Raw genomic sequence first — 25,994 nt, 5'->3', positions numbered from 1 at the left:
TTTCGGTGTAATTTGGGATGCATTTGAACTGCGAATGGTTGCGGAATAAATCCATGGCTTCCCATGACTGACGAGGCCCGAGTGATTGTCATCGAGTGTGCAACGGGTGGCCATTAAGCCACCAGGAGCAATGTGCTCCGCTTCCCCAATCGGTGTCAATCTCAGTTAGTGTCAAAACGTGTTTCTGTTTTTTTTTATTGCGTGTTAGCGCCGCGAAGCAACTGTGGCTATGAGCGGCGTACAGATGCGGACAGATGGAGAGAGGACAGGAGGGTTAGTATGCGTCCTGGGCCTACTTCAGGGGAAACTGTGCCGACATTCGCCTGGAAAGTCCTCGTAAAACCCGGGGAAAACTACAGACGGCACAGCCGGTGGTGGGATTCGAACCCACCACCTCCCAGTCTTCAGCACGACCTTGCCGCTGGTAGAATGTTTTTCTCTTCAAGTAATCAGTTCAATTATCAAACTATTTGAAATGGAAGCAGTATGTGCGCTGTCATTTATCTTCTGCGCTGAAGACAGCACTTAGCGATGGTAGGTTATCAACTGACACTATACTTGCAGCCGGCAGTCCTGAAATCTCAACTGCGGGTGAGGGTGTAAAGGTTCTTTAGCTGATCGTCGCTTTCATCGCAGAAAATAACTGAAGGCACTCTTAATAACGCTCTTACTACAATCTAATATAATGTCCCACCCGTACTTTCGCCACATTGTGCACTCTACGAAAAAAAAAAAAAAAAAGAGTAATTTTAATCCTCCAGGGGACTAAATGCGCCGCCACAAAAAGTAGTCCCTTTAGGGAGTAAATGAATGTCACAGAGTGAGGACAGCGTTCTACGCTCTCTTCTAACAGTCCCGCATGTCTATAATTGACGTGCGTGAATGAAGAATAAACTGAATTAATCCGTCAACTGTGATATGTCGAGTGATATAAAATCTTGGGACGTGCACAATTTGTTAAGGAAGACTTCTAACTATTTACTTACTCTGTGCGGGTGGAAAGTTGCTTAGTCAGCTAAGTTATATAGCCATTATTCTATCAAATTAATGAAGAGCATACGTATATTTAGGTAGACTGTTGTATTCAGCAGACCGTTTGCGAACTTCAGTGTCTATTTGCAGTTCCGGGGGAAGGGAGGGAGGGGGTAAATTTCGGGGCCCAGGGACTAAAATGGGTAGTATTTGCTTTCTAGGGAACTAGAAGCTGCAATTACTCCCCATTTTGTTCATCCCCCCCTTTCCTTAGATTGTGCTAATTGACCTGTTCTTCACAGAGTTTTCATCTGCCAAATTTAGTGGCATACAGTAGATACCCGATACCACGATTACGTATAGCGATAAAACGTCAATTAATGATAATGATGGCTTTGCTATTAGCAAATCCATACCATGGGGGGATATGTTAATAGAGTGAAAGAAAAATAAAGAAAAAAGAAAAAAAAAACAGGAAATGTCAGCCATGCTATTGCCAGCTTGCTATTTCGAAAAAGAAACTGAGAAAACCCACACCATGAGTTTCTTAGGCGTACGGCGCTTAGCAATTATTACTCTTCGCACCGACGACAAGAGCTACAAAGTGAATAGCACCACCAGTCGACACGGTTGATGCAGAGGATGACTATGCCAGCGCCAGGTGGCTTCATTTCTCGTTTGAATGGTTAATTATTGGCTGTCTTCCGTTGGGACCTCGGTGAATCCACGCAGCGGTTTCTACAGTACGAACGCATAATTGGTTCCTCGCGCAGCCTCTAACTGAATTAATGCCGAACGCTGGGACCAGCTATAGTCGTCAACGCTCAGTGACTTGCATACATTATATAGTAACACGCTTCGGTTGATGTCACTTCGAGACCTCGCGTTGATTTATGTTAATGATCACACTATTTGTAAGTCTTATCTAATATATAATAGTTAATTTATTTCGTATCATAAGCAACCCCGCTCAAAAGAGATGCGAGCGTAAATACCGTTCGGTAATGATTAACATATAATTACATATAATTAACATTCATTACGAAACGCCGTCTGCGAACGTTTGAACGTTTCCGCTAGCACGAATGTTCCCGAAAAAACTGCGTAACTTCATTGTCGCGGATTCTCCCACGGTAGGTAACACCACCGGGAGCTCTTGCGTCTGCCTTCTAGCAATAGCGCGTGTCTCCGCTCCTCACCTCACGTTGGAAGACTGCGAGCAGCCCTGGCGAGAAGGAGGGAATCGACCTTCGAGGAACAATGTTGCCTCAGGTGTGGAAAGATTGGGTCACACGATGACGTCATACTTCTCAAGTTCTTGAGTCAGTTCAAAACCGCGCCCACTCGTTTCATCCTTTCAGACTATTCCTATCCTTCTACTATCTCATCACCTAAGTCTTCTCTGGACCTTCCGCCTCTCGTAACTCGCAGAAGTTTCTTCCGTCTTTCCCTTTTTCACAAATTTTATTCCTGCCCATCTATACGGCCATCCTTCATCACAGCCGCACCTTACATCTCAGGCCGATTAGACCACCCATGTAAGGTAGAACCAATCACTTGTCACACTTCCCACTTTTTGTATTTTTTATTTATTTTTTTCACTTACGATTGCCGATTGGAATGACCTTCCTCAGTCCTTAGTCACCTCGACTAACCATCAAACTTTCCGTAGAAACTTGGCATCATATCTACACATTTAGTGGGGAAGCATTATCTCATGTCTTGTATGTGTGTGAATTTTGTTATTACCTTAACTATTTGATGCAGTGTTTGTGCTGTTTCATGTACTAATGTTGCATATATTGTATGTATCCCCCTCATGTATCGCCCCAATGGGTTCTTTCAGGTATTTACATAAATAAATAAATAAATAAAAACTAGAAACCATATGATACTTCCCCCTCACATAGAGAAATAATATTTCGGGACACTACAGTGTGAAACACGTGGATTGCAACGACATAAATCGGCAAGATTGGCGGGACTCACATCTACATATTTTTATTATTTTTGAATCAATCAATCAACCAACCAATCAAGAAGACACGAGACTTAGTCCGAAGAGGAACTTCAAGACCCTTCGAAACGAACTACGCCACGCTGTGTTTTTTCGTCTGTAATTCTGAAACTGCTGCGCTATGAATGTTTTGTATCGCCAACTGTAGGATGGGACAAGCGTAAGCTTGCCCACATCACGGTTCAAAAATAGTACTGCCCTCGCCCTAAACTCAGGACTCAGCTTGCCCACATCACGGTTCAAAAATATAGTACTGCCCTCGCCCTAAACCCAGGACTCAGCTCGGTGTTCCATTCTGTGCGAAACGTACTCAGTATACGTATAGTACAGTATACGTTTTCGTGGTACGCAAGGACTCATGGGAACTTACAGCGCCTTGAAGCATTACGATACGGCCAGAGGCGGAGGTAGAAGAAGAACAACAGCATTCCCGGTGTGCGCAGCATCAGCGTCAGCCGGGATAAGCCATATCCGAAGCAGACGACGGAGCAGTGTCCCTCAAAGTTCCCATGCTGCTTTGCGCCAAGCGCTCGGTGGCGCGCACATCTTTTTAAAATCGTCTATTCTCTTATACCGTGCGTGCAGACCCAAGCGTGACTTGAAACCTACTCGTGATATTTTGCGGTTCAAACAAAAGAAAAATTTATTCGTGATCCAGTTTCACCAATCACGACAATCCTCCTGGAACAATCACCTCTGGGATGAACGTCAGACATACTGGATCGCGCGCGCTGCTCATGTAAGGGTGGTTTGAAAAGTGTGGTAAATTTCTATTAAATGCAGCAACATAAAGTTTCATGACTGCCAGTGGGCATAATCCCTCGTTCGACATCTGTCGTATAATTTCAGCAAAACGCGACGGATTGTTAGCGCCTGGCAACCAACTGAAGCGTCCGCATGTGCAGTTTTCGCAGTGATGGAGAAAAGTGAGTTTCGCGCCGTCATCAAACATTTTTATTTGAAGAAATTAACGGCCGCGCAGAAAAAAGCCGGGTTGAGCGATATGTCCACGGGGAGTCTGCGCTAGCCTTGAAGACTGTTTACTTCGGGATAAATAAGTTTAAACGCGGTCGCACAAGCACCGAGGACGAACCGCGATCCGGACGCCCAATTGAAGCATTCAGGGAAAAAAACAATTGAAAACACACACACACACACACATAAAGAGACGATGATCAGATGGGGCTGATGCCGGCCAGCAGGCTGGGCGCTGCCCCAGTACCATTTGTAGATAGTAAGAGAGATGGTGATGGAAATGAGGATTCAGGTGATCATTGCAAGGCGGAGAGCCCTGTTGATGGCAGGAAATCCCAAAAATGACGGAGACCTTGGTGAACAAGGTCTCCAATTGAAAAAGTCAACGGTGTGGTAATGGAAGACCGCAGAGTTAGCGTGCGTGAAATTGCTGACACCGTAGGGGGTCTCATCTGAGCTAGTGCATCGTGCGCTTCATATGTATCAAAAGAGCTGTCTGCGCGATAGGTGCCGCGATTGTTGACCATCGAAAACAAGCGCACTCAGATGGACATTTCAAAGCAGTGTTTGTTGATGGTTAATCGCAAGGAAAATGAGTTCTTGCGCCGATTCGTCACTCTGGATGAAACGTGGATCCACCACCACACGCCAAAATTCAAGCAGCAGTCAAAACAATGGATGGTGACTGGAGAAATTGCGCCGGAGAAGGCGGAGACTGTTTCGTCGGCTGGGAAGGTTATGGCCACAGTTTGTTGGGATTCCCAAGGAATCATCATGATCGACTACTTGGCGAAGGGCATGACAACAACTGGAGCCTACTATGCATCATTTGTGGAACGCTTGAAGAACGAACTCGCGGAAAACCGGCCAGGATTGGCGCACAGAAAGGTGCTCATTCACCAAGACAACGCACCGTCGCAATGACAAAACTGCACATCTTAGACTTCTTGTTGGTTCCTCACCCACCATATTCTTCAGACCTTGCCTCATGTGACTTCTTCCTTTGGCTTGGTGGGAAGAAATTTTCGTCAAATCCGGAGGTTATTGCCGCGTCAATAACTATTTTGCACAGTTTGACAGACTTTTTTTTTTTTTTTACGAGATGATGCAGGTGGACTAAGTGTGTAGCCCTCAAAGGATGCTTGAAAAATAAAATTGAATTTTACTAATGCATTTTATTTGCTTTTTTACCAAACTTTTCAAACCACCCAAAGCTAGCTAAGCTAAGGCTGCCCACTATACTAAAGTAATGTAATGTAAAATTTGCCGGGAAGATTCGAAATGTTTACAATATATTCAACTCTCAAAGCAGCATCCTTTTCCGGTCACGGCTCATATCAGAATTACAGAGCCGTGTGAACTAATTGCGCGCGCAATCTACGTGGCAACTTAGCAGCGAACCGCAAAGCAGATAGACCGAAAATTTCCCAGAAGGCTCCCACGCAAAAGTCGTAGGCGTACGTCCCGCATGCAAATTAATGGAAAGTAAATCGGACATGCAAAAGTACATATTCCAGTTTAATATTCAAAATTAACGCAAACTTTAATTGCAACATCGGCAGTCCAAGCTGCATCATCCAATGTAATATCTGCAGAGCACAAATAGTTCGGCCTGACAGAAACGTATTTCAGGATTAGGTTTAATGACCAAAGAAGTCCGATCTGTCTAAAGGCCAAAAAATTTTCTACTTTCCCGCCATTCAACACAGACAACCCAACCATTCAGTTCAATTACCGATGTCTCTGTTTCTATTCTTCAGTCAGATTTAGTTGAGATTGAAGCCGAGAATAATGGGAGTCGTACCTAATCTACAACGTTCCATTCGGTTGTTAACGAACTGAACGTGTTTCCGACGAAAAGAAATTTGGGAACTTAGATGGGATGATACTTTTTCTTCTTTGCTCACACATATTTTCCGTTTGTTTTCGTTTTTTGTTTTAATTCCGTGTGGATGCTGCAAAGCGACTGTGGATATTACTTGTGAGTTGTGACACAGTGTTATCTCAACCTCGTGGTGCAACAGTCCCTGTTGGCGATGTTGCGCGCGAACGAACTATACGAGAACAGCTTCCGAGGGCAGGCCGCGAGCGACACAATGCCACCAATCGGTGGCGGCACCTGGACGTTGTCTGCCTGGAATGTCCACACTACCACAGATCGGTCGCCTCGGAGTTGATCTTGGCACGACTCCTTCGTGTGCGACGCTGCCGATAGGGGATCGTTACGCCCACGACTTGGAGAATACGGAGAAGTGTGTCGCAAGTAGTACCTCGGGCTACTTCTGAGAATAGACCAGACCCTGCACCAGCGTCACGTCGGTCCTGAGTATCGCTAGAGTCACTAAATAAGCTACGCTTCAGAGTATCGACACTGAGTTCCAAGAGCGAGCGTGCGCAATCTTGTTTCCGCGCTACCACGCTACCCACGCGCAAGCGCACTGCGCACAGCGCACGTTAGCGCACGATGCCATCTATCTGGTGCGGGTGAAATGTTCCTTTCGTTTGCAAGCAGCAGTTGACGGCCTTGAGACATCCTCGTGACATCACCGTGACATCCTCGGGACGCTCTGGTTGAATCGCACAACAATCATACACGCTTCTCTATCCCCACGGGGAGGATTATGTTAGCCGTCTTTGATCCTCAAATGGGGATGATACCGGTGTGGTGCGGAAACAAGATGGCGCTCCTGCTCTCCCTTGGACCTCAGTGTCGATACTCTGAAGCGAAGCTTATTTAGTGACTCTAAGTATCGCTAACAATTCGCGTTGTCCCATTTTCGCAATGAGCCAGTATTCACCTGTATGCTGCCCCCCCCCCCCCCCCAGTGTTTTTGTGCCACACTCCTCATTGGGTCTCGATCTTGAACTCTCGCCATAGCAAAGCCTAATCGGTATTTTAAAAGTTGGTGCGCTCTCAGTGTCTCACGCTGCGACACGTGAAAACCATTTTGGTAACTCGCGACTTCAAATGAACGTTTGCTCTCGCGTCCCCGGCCCGGTGAAGTCGGCCCAGGACGTACGATTCCCCCCCCCCCGTGCAATAGCCGTGATGTTGCCCGTCTGAGCGTAGCCGACTACGTCAAGCAGGTGATGGACATCATCACCACCAAGGAAGTGACCCGCGTTCGAATGCGGGCACTATAGCTGTGTATGTTTTCCCTGGGGTTTCCTCAGACACTTGCGAGTGCCACTCCGGACTCAGAAAACAGCGTTTATTTTATTTAGTCCACGAAAAGAAGGTGCCTCAAGGATTCTATACGCGAACTTTCAATCTTGTTTACGAACGCTGTGTATTTCTGTCAATTTTTGAAGATCTGCTGAGCCTCCACAAGTTTCGATGACGCAACGAGCGAGTAACGTAATCCTAACCCCACGTAACGTGACGTTGACGTATGTGATGACGTTATGATTACGTAACGTGAGTGACGTAATCATAAGCCGTTGTTGCCTAAGGCCAACAACGTTGCCAGATATGCGAGCCGGGCGCTCCGTCGGAGCATAACATGACGTCACAGTTCTCAAAAATAAAAATTAAATTTCTCTATAGCTTTCGTGTCACGTAGAGCCAAAACATTTGGCAGGAATGTAAAGTGAGACACGAAGATTTCGGTAACATAACTTTAGTATGATTCTGAAGAGACGAGATTTAGTCCGTAGTGGTACTTTAAGACAAATGTGGCGCTGTACAGTTCCCTGTGAAGTCGGCCCGAAGCCCGATCCTTCTGGCTCCTCCGTGCTCCGACCACCACCAATTAGCACGCGTTATAGGATAACGACAAGTTGAAGGTCTCGGGTCCGGCCTCGTAGTGAATCGGAGGCCAAACTATATACAGAGAACCCTCGTTATTATGACCATGGTCGTTCCCCGAAAATTTTGGTCATAATGCGGAATTGTCATATTAACGGGGGGCATTTGCAGAGGTTTCACCGCATTGTTCCCCAGGAGTATGGTCGTAAAGCGCGTATGTCAGATTATCGGGGGTCATATTAACGAGGGTTCACTGTAGTTTCGCTACCGTGAGGAAAGCCCATTGCGTTTGGTAAACGTCACGCACAGCCACGAGTTTTGAATCACCACGGTATGTTTCTACACTTGACGCATGACTGTCAAAATCCACCGCTGTGTGTCCGACAACCCTTCGACCAGCCTTGAAGCTGAAGCTATACCACGTGATGCATGCTGGGACAGCAACGCATGGCGCACCGGGGCGTGCGCCACGTGCAGGGGCGAATGAGCACTCACCGGAGCGTTCACGTGAACCACTCTGGCGTGTCTCGTCCCTCGAGCGTTTTTACCCTTTCGTCGTTGGCTGGCAGGCTATATATATATATATATATATATATATATATATTTCTTTGGAAAGAATTTTACACTCCGAGTGAGAACATCTTTAGCGAGACAAGTTTAGCAAAGTTGAGCAAACGTGAACGATTTTGTTGAGCTATGGTTTTGACACTTCAGCACAACGCGTTTATCGTTCTTCAGAAACAGACCGAAATGTTTCACTTTGGAGTTGATTCATGTGTCGCCTATTAGATGTGTTGTTCACGTGAAATTTTTCCCACGCCTTGGGCGCTGTACTCATCCGTGAATTTTACGTGCTTTGGCGGAATTTTACTTTCTGACTGACTCTTTTACTCTTTTACTTTCTCTTTTACTTTTTCTTTTAATTTCTCTTTTATTCTCCGACTCTTTTACTCTTACTTTCTGACTGACTCTTTCTGACTTTACTTTCTACTTTCTGGCTGAATTTTACTTTCTTTGGCCGACTATGGCAAGCAATTCTATCACTGCCTGATATGCTGTCACTGTCTGTCACTGTGCTGATATGCACTGTCTGCTGATAGGCTATCGCATTTCATATGCCTTTTGCAGTGCGCCAAAGAGTACAGCGATTTTTTTTAGTTAGCATTAATTGCGCATTAAAGCGACAGCTCTACAGAGCCCACGAGCGTCGACAACCTGTAGGTCTGTCCGTAACAGTTGTTAAGAGAGAAGAGAGGAAGGAAGAAGTTCAGGATCGGAAAGACGTCCCCATAAACCTACCATATTTAACCGCGTTTTGTACAACGCCCGAAGGTGGAACCAGTTTATTGTTGCCTATTGCAGTTCAATTCAATTCAATTAACCTTTTATTTCTGAGATGTCCGTAAACAACCTAAATGGTAATGGAACCAATGAAACAGTGTGTCACAGCAACATAACAGTACGGTGAACTGTGGCATGATTTACAAAAAAGTCTAAATAATAATAATCATTAACAATATAATTGAGAGTAGATTGGCTGGTAGATAGAGCTGGCTGGAATTGAAAAAAAAAAAGAGAGAAAAATCTGAACCAGCATCATATTGTGAAGCATGATTCATGGTAACGACTATTACGTGGTGCATTGCATGGAACTCCAATCCAAGTAACGAAACATCTATTCTTCACAACAGATCTTTCGCGTAATTTCGTATCCACGTTATGTTGAATCACCCCATGCCATAGTCATGATTTAGTAGTAGTAGTAGTAGTAGTAGTCCTGTTGCGGTTGCTTTGTATTTTTGGTTAAGGCATTGGAATATACCTCTACCCAAGAAACTTCACCGTGACGTTATAGACCTCTCCCTGTTTGTAAACAAATGACGTCATAGTGTTCGTCACAGCGCCACCAATTTGGTAGAGTTGAACTACACTCGAAGCTAGGGGCGAACAAGGTCACGCCCGAAAGCCAATGTCTTAAGAGGATTACGATGGCTCCTGAAAGGGACGCGACCTTCGGTCCTACTTTTCTTTCAATAGGAGGCAGCGAACAAGAGCCCATTCTTGAAACCCAGCTCTCCCCTTCCGATTTGTTTCGGTTTCAGCCTGTCTACCAACGTCATGATGACGTTTCTCGTGTAGAGGCCTATTATGACTAGAGCGAGAAATGAGGCGACCAGGCTCTACTGAGGTTGATGGGTTTAATGACGGTTAATGGCGATGAACCGAAAACGAAAGCTCGGGTCACGCGCAGTGCTGCGTGTCCTGCAGTGCGTGCGCCTGCGACGTGTCGCACATCGGTCGTGAACTCCAAGAGGTAGCACATGTGGCGGGTTTCACGAGGCGAGTGGTTGAGGGAGGCCGATCGCAGGGCGAACATGAGAGGCTTGTGGTCGGTGTACAGCACAAACGGGCGGCCCTCGAGAAAATGGCGGTAGTGTCTGCATGCCAGGTAGGCGGCGAGGAGCTCACGCCCGAAGGTGCTGTAGCGTGTTTCTGCTGGCGAGAGGCGCTGGGAAAAGAAACCGAGAGGTTTCCAGTGGCCATCCTGACGCTGCTGCAACACTGCGCCGACAGCAGCAGTGGAGGCGTCGACGAACAACGCTGTCTCGGCGTCAGGACGAGGATGGTGGAGCAGCACAGCATCTGCCAGGGCCTGCTTGACCTCTTCGAACGCGCGTTCTGCTGCCGGTGTCCACTCCAGAGGGGCAGCACGGGCCTCTTTCGGATGGTCAGCGCCGAGAGCTGCGTAGAGAGGCTGGAGCAAGGCAGCACAGCGAGGCACAAAACGTCGGTAGAAAGTCACGAGGCCAAGGAATGAACGAAGTCCTTTGCGAGAAGTGGGGGCAGGAAAGTCTCGGATGGCCTGGACCTTGGATGCGAGTGGCCGGATGCCTTGCGGGGTGATGGTGTGTCCCAGGAAGGTAAGGGTGGTAACGCCAAACTCGCACTTCGCGGCATTGATGGAGACTCCGTAGTCCTCCAGGCGTGAGAACAGGGCGCGCAGATGGGCGCGATGAGCCTCCGGAGATGGACTTGCGACGAGGATGTCATCCATGTATGCGAATGCGAAGTCCAGGCCGCGGAGCACTTCGTTGATGAATCGTTGGAATGTCTGCGCAGCATTACGCAGGCCAAAGGGCATCCGCACGTATTCAAAGAGGCCAAAAGGGGTGGTTATAGCAGTCTTCGGGATGTCAGGGGGATGGACGGGAATTTGGTGATAGGCTTTGATGAGGTCTATCTTGGAGAAGATGGTCGCTCCGTCAAGATTCGCGGTGAAGTCCTGAATATGGGGAAGCGGGTATCTGTCCGGTACCGTGACGATGTTGAGTGCACGGTAGTCCCCACATGGGCGCCAATCACCAGGTGTTGCTTTGGGCACCATGTGGAGAGCGGAAGACCACGGGCTGGAGGAAGGCCGAATGATCCCCAGTTCGAGCATGTGCTCAAATTCCCTCTTGGCAATGACGAGGCGCTCCGGAGCCAGCCGTCTGGGGCGAGCGAAGACAGGGGGGCCCCGTGTCACGATGTGGTGAGTGACGCTGTGGCGAGGTGGGCAAGAGGCGTGCGATTGGCGCAGGACAGCGGGGAACTCCGTGACAATGTCGGCGAAAGCAGTGGGCAACGGTAGCCGAATGGTGGGACTAATTGCGGCTATATGCGCTGGAGCTCCATAGACGTGCAAAGAAGTAGTGTTGTCGACGAGGCGCTGGCGTCTAATATCCACAAGAAGGTCGAAATGGTGGAGGAAGTCGGCGCCAAGGATTGCGAAGGGGAGGTCGGCGATGGTAAAAACCCAACGAAATACTCTGCGCAGGCCGAGGTCAAGGGTGACGGAGCGTTGACCGTAAGTTGAGATGGTGGACTTGTTGACGGCCTGCAAAGCCAAGTCTGGTTGTCGGTGTCGTTTTTCTGCGGGGGTTGGTGGAACGACGCTCACGTCAGCCCCGGTATCCACCAGGAAGCGACAGCCGGACACGCGGTCCGTGATCCGGAAGAGTCGGCTGTTGTCGCCCCCAGCCATGCCAGCCGTTAATGGTTGGGGGGAGCGTTTCCCGGCCACGAGCAAGGGGCCTGGCAGTTCCTTGCGGCATCGCCGAATTTTCGATGATACCAGCAGAAGTGGTGCTGAGAGGGCGAAGGAGACCGTTGACGGGATGGCGAGCAGCGACGGCAAAACGGGCGCCGAGGGGAACGTGGTCGCTGCGGGGGAATGGCGTTCACCCGGTTCACCAGGGCCGCCACCGTAGTCTGGAGTTGCTGGAGCGACGTGCTGATGGCATTGATTGCAACGTCCACCGGTGGAGGGGAGGTGCGGGGGGCCAGGGCGGCAACGGCTCCTCGAGATGGAAGGCCAGCAAAATCCATAATACGGTCCGCCATCTTCGCCAAGTCATCCAGGCGGGAATTTTCGCCGGCGGCCAGGATCATGCGTACGTTGTGGGGCAAACGTTGTAGGAAGAGTTCGCGTAGTAGTGAGTCGTCCGTGGTAGGGTTGCCGGCGAGGTCGCGCATGCGGCGTAGTAGCTGTGTGGGCCGTCGATCGCCGAGCTCTTCCCTGTTCAGAAGCTGCTGCAATCGCCGCTCCTCCGAAGCAGACGTGCGGCGGATTAACTCGTCCCTTAAGGTGTCGTAGGGTAATTCGGGGTGGGGGTGGATGATTATGTCGCGGACTTCCGCCGCAGCTTCGGGAGGAAGGTTTGCGATGGCGTGGCCAAACCTTGAGGCTTGAGAAGTGACGCGGCGTCCGTCGAAGAGAACCTCCGCCTGCGCAAACCACAGCTGAGGGTCGGAGATGGAGAAAGGCGGCAGGCGGAGCGGTGCCACAGAAGCCTCAAGCGGTGGAAGTGGCGGTGGCCGGCTGGGAGGCGAAGAGCTGCTGGAGTGCTGGTCGCCGTTCATGATGGTGGAACGCTAAAACATCACGTTCGGGTCACCAGTTGTAGAGCGAGAAATGAGGCGACCAGGCTCTACTGAGGTTGATGGGTTTAATGACGGTTAATGGCGATGAACCGAAAACGAAAGCTCGGGTCACGCGCAGTGCTGCGCGTAACCGATGGCGGTGCTGGTGATGATTATGACGCTGCTGCTACATGACGTTGATAGACATAGTGAAACCGAAACAACGCGGACGGAGAAGGCCGCCGTTTCAGTAAGCCGTATTCATTCACGAAGTTCACGACTCCCGAGTCGATTCTTTGTATTCATGATACACAGAAAAGAGGCCACGTTTTCAGTCCCTTCGGTGTCTTCACAAACATGCTCTTCGCGCTCCCTGTCCACGGCGGAAAGAAAAGAAGGCTCCACCAAAGGGTTGCATCGTCTCGAAAGTCAATGTCATAATCCCGCGCTGAATGTGGTTTATTAGTCGGCTTGGCTCGCGCTTGATTTGTTGATTTGTAGAGAAACACCACGTGTACTCCGAGGGAAACGCGTACCCCTGCGGCTCTGGAACATGGAAGAGCCCGGCAGCCATCTTGAGAATGGGCTGCCCAAAAAGTATAGGGCTACCGGTAGACTGGAGCAGAACAAGGCCATACAACTAATAATATGTAAGAAATTACACAAAATTCCTAGATTATCAAAAGCTATGTTCGTTGTGGATGGTCACTTTTTTATTTTGTACTATAGTAGTTCCACTCTACCAAGTTGGCGGCGCTGTTATACCATCTGACGTCATTTGTTTGTAAACAGGGATAGGTCTATTGACTCCCTACGTGTTAGCATCACCGAACACTCTCCTAGTAACCGCATTCAATCACCGGAGAGATCACTACAGGCTCGCAATGAGAGCGGCAATGAACATCAAAAGCAAAGTCGTCCGCAAATTAGCGCCGACAGAGGGAGGTGCTAGCCGCCACGCGGTAGGAAAGAACTGGGGAAACGATGCTTCCTACATCCTCGTGTTCCTCTTTTTACTCCTAATCCAGAAGTGTCAGTCCTGATTAGGTTCCCTGAAGCTCAAGCAGAAAACTTTTAGGGCACTGCGCCCACTTAAGTGCATAAACAGATGTCAAGCTGATACTACGCCGCCTCGCGTTTTCCTATTAGAAGTTACCATTATCCAACCATCAGTATGGTATTCATGAAGGGAGACTGCGCAGGCAATAATGTACGTAAAAAAAAAAAAAGGGAAAAGAACAGAAGTTAAGCCCCAAAGACGTTACTGAAGTGTTCGTTCTGCTCTTTTATTCTTCGTATCTTTCCACGCAGAAATCGTTGATTAGTTCTCTTCTAAGTCATCAGCAAAAGTCAACAACATCCGCAATCGATCAAGGCAGCAGTAAAATGAACCGCAATAAGGATTAATCAATTTTTCAAATGAAATACTTAAAAGCATACAAACAGATTGAACACAGAAACAAACCTCACGTGAAACTAAATTAGGTAGACAAACCTCAAAGGGTGCAATTAAGAACGCATTTAAACTTTTTTTCTTTTCTCTTATTCGGAGACAAACTGGGATTGGAATAGCCAAGTTTCGCTTCGGTAATAGGGTGTGTAAGTCAATCGCCCGTGTATAAGTTTAGCACCACACCATTAAGGGGGGGGGGGATATATTTAATTAAAAAAAGTGGAAAGGATAGCTGTCCAAGAAGCTTGCTTCCCTAAAAAAAAAGAAGGCTGCTCTCGCACTAGTTCAGGCAGACACTGCAGGGAAACATCACAACAAATAGTCCATTGACTAGGAATTAAAATGAAAGTAAACGAAGATAAAGTGTATTTCTGCCGTGATGCACATACCAGCATCGGTGACTATAGTCTATACGATAGTGTCCGAACACTTGTTTATGTGCAGGATGGCAGAATGACGTCCTTATCATCATCAAAAGGATCAAAGGATAAAAAAAAAGCTTTATTTGATACATTTGCGCAGAAAGCGTTGCAGTGCAGAGAACGTTACACTTGAACGTTGAACGTTACTTGAGCGCAGACTTGTACGTATCTTGAGTACGTACTCAAAATACAGTATTTTAAATACTTTTTCCGGTATTTTGGTACTCTACTCAATACTTTTTTGCGACAAGTATTTTTAATGTATTTGAAATACTTTTTTCGGTATTTGCTACTCAGTACTCAAAATACTTTCCTTCCTCGTCAAGCCATATCCAGCACGCTTCCCGCCGTGCCGAGATTTTCAGCTCACTGGAATTTAACCCCCTTTTTCTTCGTTTTCTTTTTTTCGGGAATTCGCGAATCTGTCATTTATCCTCTTGTACAGTAGGCTGGTCCCAAGCATGGCCTTGCTTCTCAATAGCCAGCTTCGTCAGAAAACCGTTCCTATTCATATTGCCAGGTGAATCACCAGGGGATTAGGTACAAGATAATCCCGGCATTTATTTCCTTGGCCATCAAAGCAATAAACACGTACCAGAGAAAGACCCGAACCGACATACAGGAGGGATTACGAAGTTTTGGGTCAGAACATATCAACAAAGTTTACTTGGGTTCACCAAAGTTCACCAAACATTACTTGACACCAAGACGTTACAAATGAAAGATATGCATGGCTGATGAAGTTTATTCCTTTCATTTGTAGGGCCACGTTCAGAATACGCGTTTCACTTACTGCTAATACTAAAGTACTTTAAATAGTATCTTAAATACTTCTTAGAGTATTTAGTACTCTACTCAAATTACTTTCAGTTTTGAGTATTTTGTACTCTATTTTAAATATTTTTTCCGTAGAGTATTTAGTATTTTATTTTAAATACTTTTGCGCAGTGTTTTGTACAAGTCTGCTTGAGCGTGCATGTAACACTGATCGTTCCAGTACACACACTTAGTTCGCTTCTACAATCAACCTGCACCGGCTGGCGAACCCTTTCACCACCACCACCACCACCACCACCAACCTGCACCGGCACGCAATACACTGCGCTGTACAAAAACAAACAGCGAAGTTCGCCATTTATTATGCGTTCAAAGGCGGTGTGCACTTTCTTTTCTCTGGGAATGCGGCCAGTCTGCTGCCTTCTCAAACTTCCTTCACCGCGACGGCGACTGTTATAGCGACATTTTGGGGACGTAATTACGTAACTGAAAATACGGTAAATTGCGTGTGTTCCTAAACGAAGCGGAACAATTATGTGCCGGGAGAGAAGCGGACGACAGCAGACAGATTCCGCAACTTGCAGCGCGTAACACCTGAACCGACTGAGAAGCACCAGTGAACACAAGAGGAGTAAAACAAATAATGACGCCGTACAAGGTTTCCAACCTGCACATCTCACTTGGCCAGAATGCTTATTTCGACTTGGGAAAGGAAGGGGGAGAGGAGGGTGAAAACTGCGCGCTGCAGTGCACACCTGTAATTCGGGTAGCAGCCCCACAGCGCAGCCGGCAGACGTTCGCCTATGCGACGCTTGCAATGAAATAAATGATGTCAGGTCTTATGGGTTAGGGGGCGAAGTAGTCGTTTATCGTAAAATTATTTTTATTTTTATTTTTCAATTTACGGCTTGAGTACAACGCACATGCCGGAGTGTGGGGTCGGACGCCCCGCGTGTGATTTTACTATTAGGAAGTAGACTATCATGCTCCGGCCAGGACAAAATCTGTGACGCGAACCTTGTTTGTTTCGTGGTTGATAGATGGAGCTCGAAGCGGGTGCGTTTTCGGCATATTTTCCCATGGCTCTATTTGTGGGGCTTCATTAAGAAAACAAACGTTCGCACGAAGAAGTAAGCAATATCCTCGATTAGCTACCAGGCTACCGGTGAGTCATACGAGCCCTCGGTTGCTGGACTAGCGATGATGAACGACGACGACGACAATAATGATGATGATGATTTTTCTTGATTGATTGATAGATTTAAAGAAAAATAAATGCAATGGGACATTTTGTTTTCACTAGTGAGGCCAGCAACTCCACGTCACTTGCACCAAGGATACATTGGTGGAAAACTCCTGGAATATAAGTTGCTGCTGATGATGATTACTTTGTTAAGTTGCGCTACGCTATGGAAGTCCTCCATTTGTATGTATACTGATCAACAAAGCAACTGTTAAGTTTCACGCAAGACAAAGCTAGACCGATGTAGGACGATACGCAGTGCTTTAGCAGACTTCGGCAAAGACAATAATTAAATGACGTCTATACAAATGGAATATTTTAAAGTGCCTATTATCATAGTTATCGATCGCGACGTAAAGCCACAAATTATCATTTACGTGCTTATCGTAAATATTTGAAGGATAGGGGTTTTGTGGGGAAGTGCTTCTAGGCATCATTGCGAGGAAGTCCCCTTTCCAGGATGCGCGTGCGATAATGCTGGGGGAGGTAACTAACATCATCCATTTGACTATAGACTTGAAAGGCCAACAGTCATATTCACTCATTCGTTCATCCATTTGGCGAAATGTGAATCAGAGTAGCACAACTTAGTATCTGCGCTTGAGTTAGCTTTAAAGGGACTATCGCATCCGTCCCGGTCGATTCTGAAACTGCAGTGCTGTTTTACTCCGCGTTCATCACTGATAATAATGCCGAAAACCCGACGCGAATTGGCAGCGTTGTTCCTGTGTAGTTTGATATAAAACTTCGCAAGAGCAGACGACGCATTCCGGGATTCCCTTTCTGGAAACGTCACACGGACGAGGCCAATCACTGTGCGCCCTTTGACATGGAGAATACCAATCACGGAGCGGCCGGAGGGACCTTGGTAGCCTTGGCAACCGACCGACAGGCGGGCGGGCGAGCGAGGCGGAATGCTAGGGCACGGCGTCTTCTCTGTTACCGGCTCGCGGAATGTTGTTTCTGGTTAGTGTCGAACGTGTTCGTACAGTCAGGAGCGTAGCGTCGTGTTTCAAGTAACATGGTTACGTCTGCACTCACACTGGTAAGCGAAAGTCTGCGTATTTACCGAGGACTTTTCACTCAGTATAGTATAGTGCGATGCGAACGCCAAGCAGACGATCTCGGAGACAATTGCCTGCGCTGCGCTCCCATTCGTGTGCCTGGCTTACGTCATCATCGTGTTGGCTGCAGACCTTTAAAACTCGTTTACTTAATATGTAAGCTGTTTTCGGAAGAGAAATTTGGCAAAGTTGACTTTCAAACGATGACGAACATTATCCTATCGGTATCATACATACGTTCCCGGATGCGATAGTCCCTTTAAGCAAAACCAATCACACTACAGGCGTTAAGGCTGCGATACGTTCGGGCGAATGCCTCGAAGCCCCACTTTGTGTTCCAATCAACGAATCAATATCAATCTTTGCACTTTGTCCCAACGAATCAATAAATCACTCGGTATATCGCGCTTGTAGCATAGAAAACCTAAATGCAAATGAAGGCGGTACAATTTTCGCACTTCTTATCTCATGAACGTGACCCTTCGGAGTTGATGCCTTCCCTAATTTCTCTTTCCACATGCAGTCCTTTCTAATTTTCCTTCCGCGAAGTCAGCAGGTTAAGGGACTAACGAAGCAATTAGCCATGTGAGTGGCGGTGACCACGTCAGAATAGGGGCCTGTCAGGCAACTCGCATGGTACCCTAGCGGCTCTCCAGCGAAACACGCTCGGCGCGCGTCAAAACAAACCCGCGCGGGCAGCACCACAGAGCAGAGCCGTTGCACAAAAAGACCGAAACCGGTCCGACCGGAGTGAGACCGACGAGCTCGCGCCGTTCGTGCGGTCTCCCCACCGCTACCCACTTCTGTCGTCCCCATACTACGCCATCTAGTGAACACGGACATAACCCTCTCCCTCGTCTCAAGATCACGCGCATAGGCCATGGTGAAAAAGGTCCATTAGCCAGTTCAAGCGAACCTATTATCAAGCAACCGTGGGGTGTTGTGGCGGTGGTGATGGTGAAAGGGCTTGCCGTTGTCGGCCTCACGTATGTGGGCAACGTCACGACTGTCGCCCTGGGGATATGTGCGTCCTGGGCCGACTTCTAGGGGAACTGTGCCAACATATGTCTGAGGAAAACCCAGGAAAAACCCCAGACAGCACAGCCGGCACCGGAATTCGAACCCGGGTACCTCCCAGTCTCGACGTGACATGGCCACCACGCTAACCACTGAGCCACGGGAGCTGGTCGTGGGGTGTTGTATCTTGGTCCGTACATAGAAGGTTCCCGATTCCGCAAAATGGCTACCTGACTTTTTATATGATGCTTTTCGTATGACTCCAAAATCTTGCCCCCGTATTTTCTGGGAAAGCGTACTATTTATGCATAACCGCGAAAAAACAACCAGTAGGACGGAAGCGGTGCTTATCCACACAAGTGCGGGCGGGTATTTCTCGATGCCCATTTTATCCCGGTTAGATGTCGCCGCATAGGATATTAATGGCACCGGCAGCGGCATAAAAGGGAAGCAACATCCGCTCTTCTAGGGAAGTCTAACGCTGCATATCAGTTGCGTGCTTCTGCATATTGGGATCGAACTCAGCAGTTGGGAGATCGCTATCACTCCTAAAATTTCAATCGGTTTGTTTTATTTATGGTTTATGTAAAGATGGCGCTTCGTGTGGTAAAAGTGACACCCCTTGCGCGACACCATAGTGACACCACTATTAATGTGCACCGCACATTGTGCACATTAATACGTTAATGTAACCGCTGGTAGCCTTTACCTTTTCTTAAGAGTGTACAGAAGGATGTGCTTCGTAAATGTGACACACAATCTATAGACCTAACAATAGTCACGATTTATTTAATGTTGTTCGACCTAACGAGTGGGATGACGTCGAAAAAGAAGAGCTGCGACAGGGGAGCTGATGTTGATGTTGACGAAAAAATAACTGGGAGAGATTAGGGAGCAGGGGAGTCGTACGTGCTGGGGCGGTGAGTTGGTCGAATGCGACGTACGCCGCGAGTGCAACGCGTGGAATAACGTCGTGCTCGCGGTGTTTACGATGGGGCACACGTAGGCAACATCTGCATCCATATCTGCGAGGGAGGCAAGTTAGAACGGCGCATTTTATCACGCTGAATCTTGTTTGTTTGTTTATTTGTAGGAACGCTGACTCTTCTTGCGTGACTTCCACATAAAACACATGTCTACTAACATGAACATGGACATTTGTACAGTAGAAGGCACTGGTAGAATTGAGTATGGGTTCGCACAAATGGTAGTTTCAAACGCTGTTTTCTATAGTTACCCCATGACGGGCGAACGCGAATGTTAGCGTACTGCTAGGTTGGCTTATCGTATTCTGAATAAATATATCTATAACGTATACATTATATATGCACACTTACATAGAGGGAGACGATAAAGAAGAGAGCAACCTAGTTCATCCTTCCGTCTTCATTATCACCTACAAAAAGGAGGGAAAATATCGGATTAATTAACAGAGAGCAATGTTCACACGATTATTCGTCGCTTTATACATAGTTCTCGGCTTAACGTTGTAAGCGAACAGAGCATCGAAGTGTAATTTGGACATCTTCTATTCGTTTGTGCTCCTGGTCTCATAGCGTCTTAGCACTCTGAGGAAAAAAGAAAGAACAAGAGTAAATTGGGCAGCAGTTTCAGTTTTTAGTTCCCTGGATTGTAATTACTCATGTTAGTCCCCTGCCCTAAAATTTGTTCCTCACCACTGCAAATAGTCCCCCCCCCCCCTATAAAACTTCTCGGCACATCGTATTTAACGTCTCTCATCGCGGAAGACGATGGCCGTCTGGCAACTCTGGCGGCGACGTCTGGGCAACTTCTAGGTGGCACATTCTGCTGTCTGCGTATAAAGCTCATCATTCAGTCATGGTAAATTTCGAAGTGATTGAGCCCAGCAACGGAAAGTTATAAGTAACGCAAAAGGTGCGATTCCGGTAGTGATCCGGAGGTGACCACCAGATGGCACAGCCACCGAACGGATCATCGCTATGTGCCGTGTGTTTTGTTGGTGTGTCCCGTTTTTCGCTTTTCCCTCTTTTCTTGTCTTTTTCTCTCTCTTTCTCTGGCAACTTGCCGCCCGTCTCGGCAGGCAGACCGTCCTCTCTATCTTATTATTTTTTCTTTCTTTCGATAAAGGATACCCCCCCCCCCCCTCCTTGTAGTGAAAACTACCAGGACGGTGGTGCGTAGCGCAGTAGAGACACTGGTCAACAGAGAACGACTTGTCGTTTTGTCAGAGACGTCTCTGTGTCATGTTATTCACTGCCTTTCAGTATAAGCAGACGACATCCCATTTCGTTGTCGTCTGTTAGCTCAGCAGCGTTGCTCACTTTTGGAGCGAAAATAGTTACACGAAGGCAAAATGAAAACCGAAGTTCCATCCGGCTGGCATGATATGCGACACGTCGCCGTCTAGGGAGCAGCCTCTCAACTGCCCTTTGCCACACCGCCATCTTGGCTGTTTTGACTTCGGGAATCGTACGTTTATCGTTATAACTTTGCGTTGCGGTGCTCAATCACTTCGAAATTTACCATGATTGAATTGAACATCCTTAAGAGCTTTATATATTTTGAAATATGTGGACAACACAATGCGCCACCCGCGTTGAGCAATTGGTGAGCGCGGCATGCTGGCGCAGATAGACTTTTATAGGGTAGGACACTGTATATACGTAGCTCGCTGCATCGTAACTTTGTGTAATATTTAGATACTGTTAGCAACGGCAAAGTGAAGGCCATGACGTCCAGAGAGCTCGTCAGAGAAAAGTAGGATAAATAACAGGGCATCTACACACAGAAAGCCATCTTAATGCCTCCTTTCACTCTTCCGTCACGTGGACATCGCGGAAGTCGCGATGTCGTCTGCTTCATCCAGTCGCCGCAGGTGCAGACGCCGCAGAAGCGGGAGAGGCTTTCTGTGGCTACTAGTGGCTGCTCATGCAGCCGATGGCGACTCGTCTCCATAACTACGGCCGGCGAAAGCATGCTGTCATTGGCTGACGACTACGTCATGTCGCTTAAGTGATCAGGCTAGGTGGCGTTGACAGATGACAGAAAGTTTTGTTCATTTTAATTATCGCCACGTGGTACGTGGTTTCGATCCGACCTCACAGCAAAAAGATGAATCTTTCTCCAAAAATCTAAAGATAAAACTTCTCCATCTTCATAGCAGCAAAGTTACAAAAGCAGACGACAACAATTTGAAAAAACGTAGCGATGTGGGTAGTGGTTCGACGTGTCTTCATTATCATTGTAAATGTGGAAAGACGGCCAACTCGGCTGGAGTCTGTAGTCGAACAAAAAGAGTGCATGGACGTTAACTTTGTTTTCTTCCTGTGTCAGTGGACATGGCTTGATGAGCCTCTTTGTAGGCAGTTCGATGAGACCAAATGACTACAGTACAAGATAAAGAGTCTGGCATTAGCACAGGCCACAGACAGGATAGGACAGCTGACAAAAGTCCAGCACAGAATTAAGATTTACCACCGCTCGGGGCTCACACTGGGGTCTAAATAAGCTCGCCTATGCGGCTTCGCTAATCCTGTGCAGTGCATCAGCGGGGTACACACATGCCGTGGCCCATACGATAGCGAGGGCAAAGTGTGAAGAACATTGCCCGTGAGTGCGTGTATGTGGGGGATGTGAAAAAAAGAAAAGAAAAGAAAGGTTAGAGACAAAGATTGCTTACAAAAAGAAAGAGAGGGCTTGCATGGTTACACTGTAGGTTGCGGTGTTGGAGTATTGCTGAGTTTTACCGTATAATGTAGAATGCTGCATCCTCCCGTGGAATTCCTGTTATTGTTCATATGTGTATGAAGAAATAACTGGAGGAAGATGGCCGTCTTTCGTATCCTGAGCGCTAGTCAGTGTACTTTCTCTTAAGCTCTCGTCATTGCCGTTAGACGAAGTAAAGTAATCGACGCCATTTCTGTTGTCATGTTTGGCATTTACGCTGACGGCTTCATCTATCGTGAGAGCTTCGTACTGCAACAGCAGCGCAGGATGGTTCTCTTTACATCGTCAACACGAGGGGCGTCCCATGTGTTTTGGGCCTGGCACAGAAGGGGTGCGCATTCCTAGTGTTCCTACTGAAGTGACCACATGCACGATATAAGGTCATGGCAGGTCTCCGAGTCGAGATTCGGACCACCGCTCAGGTCCATAAGCCCAGTTCGGTGTATCTTGACGCGATATCCTGACACGCACAGGGTACAAGAGGTAGTCATACACCAGCTTGCCAGCGCCCTACTGCACGGCTCCTTTCAGTGCACAGGGTATCTGCCAGATGTGCCCCACCTCCTCCTGGGTCCAGGCCTAGACGTTCACCACTCGCAAGTGGCACACAGTGATAGATTGCAATTTGTTGCAGCCATGCTTGTGACCACTGACCTGTGCTGACATGTGACCGTGTGTTCACACGAGCGACATTCTCACGGAATATTCTAGTGGAAGAAAAGTGAAGAGACTGCTCACAGAGCGAAAGTTCCGTCCCGTGTTATGTCGAGCATTCACACGACGCGCGCGTAATATCGGGAATGGCGTATACTGCGCATTTAGCAGACGACACTTAGCAGACGACACCGTCGGGGTTTTTACCTGTCGTCTGATACGGAATTCCTTGTGGTTGTGTAGCAGGATATTTCCCACGTACGTTTAGCAGTGTACGTGAAGACACAACGTTGAGTGCTCGCACTCACGTGACAACAGAAATATATGACGCTTTTCGCATCTTCTGCTTCTGGGGCAATGTGTGAATACACGGTGACAGGTGCTACACAACAGCACTTGTGACCACTGACCAAGATACGACATCGCATACAGCGCCTTCCTCGAGCGACAACTTGGACTGCCACATATGACTATATAGCGCGATGCCTTTAAGCTCTCCGCCAGCCCTTGTTTTCTGTGGATAAGGACAATTCCGGAAAGATTCCCCCTACGCCAGCATACTTGCATTGCATCCGTACAGGTGCGCTAATTAATTATGCAATTCCGTCGACTACTCTCGTCCTCAGATGATTCCAGGAAAATCGGCCGAGTCTAGACAGCTGGTTTGCCGCGCAACCCCCATGAGAATGTTTCGGTCGGAGACAGCGCGCTTCTGCCTTGCAGGAGGCGTGCAGGGTCGTTTCCCGACGAGGCTCACCGTCGAAGCGCCTGTTTTTTTAATGGCATCGTAAAGAATTACCTACGAGTGTGTTCGTGCGTGTCAGAGAGGAGGTACCGGGAAAATTCCTGAGAATATGTTATTGATTCATTCGTTCGTCATTCATTTATGTCAAATTGTGGATGACTCAATATCTCTAGAACGAACTATGTAAGGTAGTTGTAACATTTCCCCGAGACTGGGGAAATATGCTCAAAGGATAGACACGAACGGAAGAGACTCCCCAGACTTGGGAAATTTGACGAACAATTAGCCTACAACGACAATTACAGCGATGATGATGAATGAAGAAATTCTCCACCTGATTTCTGGCCCTCCACCCCAATGCCGACGGGACTGTATATGAGATGTAAAATGATCGTGAGGTGACGTTGGGTGAGAGACGGTAGCATCACCATCTGCGGGGTAAATAAGGCTCCCGTAAATGGGTATAGCCTACGCCAGCTTTCTTGCATATTGTTTCTTTGTTCTGCTATGGAAGGTAGTCTCGAACAAATAACGAGTGGGTGCGTGATGCAAAGTTTATCCTTGTGGAGCAGGAGACCCGAGAGATGAACTATTAGGATAGAGAGGGGAAATGCCGTCGGTTAGCCGAGAGATCTGCCTGCTCAGATTGGCCGCAACGTTGATCGAGCGAATTGGGTTCGAATGCCGTCACTGCCCCTTTTTCTTCTTCGTTTTTCCGATTACGATTTTGGATTGGTCCTATAAGAAGACATCTCGGCGCTAACTGTCTTCGCTGTTGCTTTAGCTTTTACTTGGGAAGAAACTAGCCTTAATGAAAACAAAAAAGAAAGAAAAGAAGAGAAACGTCGCAAAACATTTGCCGAATGGTCTGCACCACCACTATCCCTTTCATTTACAAATTCGCACATCGGAGGGCGATTCTGATCTATACGTTCACATTCTCGTTTCCTATATGTCTGATCTCAAAGCCGGCGCTCCGGGCCTGCATTCCACTTACATCGTCTTGCACGTGGAGCAGGATGTAAAGCCTTCCGCAAATTATCTTTGTCATGCATGCAAAAAGGGGAAAAAAAAAGCAACGCATACTTAAGTGAGTAAGGAGTAAGGCATCAACCGAAGCAGGGGCAACACAAGACCTCTCCATTTATGTATAGCACTCCGCGCACTAACATCCCTGCACAGCATCACAAGGGTCTTCGCCTCATATTTTTCACTTTGCTGGCCCTTCTCAGTGGAGTTTCTGAGGCGTCGTCGAAGATGGGCTTTCATGGGAAATTTCATTCGTGCAGCACTAAAAATTCCGAGCCCTGATTAGAACCACGGTTGAAAAGATGAGGAGCCGAGCCATATTCGACGCCCTGGAGCGTTTCCTGATAAGTGCATGGCTCTCTCCACATAGAAAGTGTAGCTGTTTATTATTTATTCGCGAAACGAAGCTACCCTGATTAAAAAGTGCGACGAAATTGCCGGAGCGTTTTAGCCTGATTTGAATGTGAACGCGCCGAGGTCAATACACCGAAACGTGGGTATGAATTGCACCAGTAGCAAATATATCAAGTGAGAATTGCACACATAAAGGGCATTGGAATATTGAATGAAGTGTACGTTATTATTTGTTTGAACTTTCTATACAAATCTATGTCGGGGATCACGTAGTAGTGATGAGTTTAGGATCGCCATAAAAGAGTGCCATCTACGTAAATTTATAGAAGATACGAAGGCAGAAAAATAGGCGATGTCAAGTTGCCAGTGGTGAGTAAATCAAAGAGTAATATTAAACCGTAGGATCGACTTATTTATTTACACATGGTAACAAGACTTTCGTGTACGAGACTGCACTTCTTCAGGTTACAGAAATATGAACATGGTGCAAGAACATATATACAGTTGATGGGCCATGCCAGAACTCCCCCGTCAACTGTATATATGTTCCTGTACGATGTTCATATTGTTGTAACCTGAAGAAGTGCAGTCTCGTGCACGAAAGTCTCGTTGCCATGTGTAAATAAATAAGCTGCTCGTACCGTTTAATATCACTCTTTAAATTTGTAGAGAAAGGTATCCATGTCTTGAATAACGTAAAAAAAATAATTTAGTAGGTAACCGTGTAAACTTAAACGCGCACACTTTTTGTCAAAAGCTGAGCTATATAATATACGCAAGCTAGTGTGCTGCCTTCGAGCTGGTATTTAGCTAGATTTCGATCAACCACACATTCCAGTCTGAAAGTGGAAGCGTGTTATATCAACGCCGCAAAGACAAATACAGATGCCAACAAACAGATACGCCAGTTCTGA

The 25,994-nt window shown here is 47.4% G+C and overlaps 1 protein-coding gene across 2 annotated transcripts in view; it reads right to left on the bottom strand.

Moving 5' to 3' along the window:
• The window catches only part of LOC135391005 (QRFP-like peptide receptor), a 169,187-nt gene that overhangs the window by 54,630 nt on the left and 88,563 nt on the right, over window positions 1–25,994 (bottom strand). For both annotated transcript variants that reach the window (XR_010421848.1, XR_010421850.1), the window contains one exon: window positions 19,928–19,986. The gene's annotated coding sequence lies outside the window, so the exon portion shown is untranslated. The remainder of the gene's footprint in view (window positions 1–19,927; window positions 19,987–25,994) is intronic.

Source organism: Ornithodoros turicata, chromosome 4 (assembly GCF_037126465.1).
Source record: "Ornithodoros turicata isolate Travis chromosome 4, ASM3712646v1, whole genome shotgun sequence".
Taxonomy (NCBI): domain Eukaryota; kingdom Metazoa; phylum Arthropoda; class Arachnida; order Ixodida; family Argasidae; genus Ornithodoros; species Ornithodoros turicata.
The sequence above is the reverse complement of the archived record's forward strand: the minus strand, read 5'-3'. Positions and strand labels throughout refer to the sequence as shown.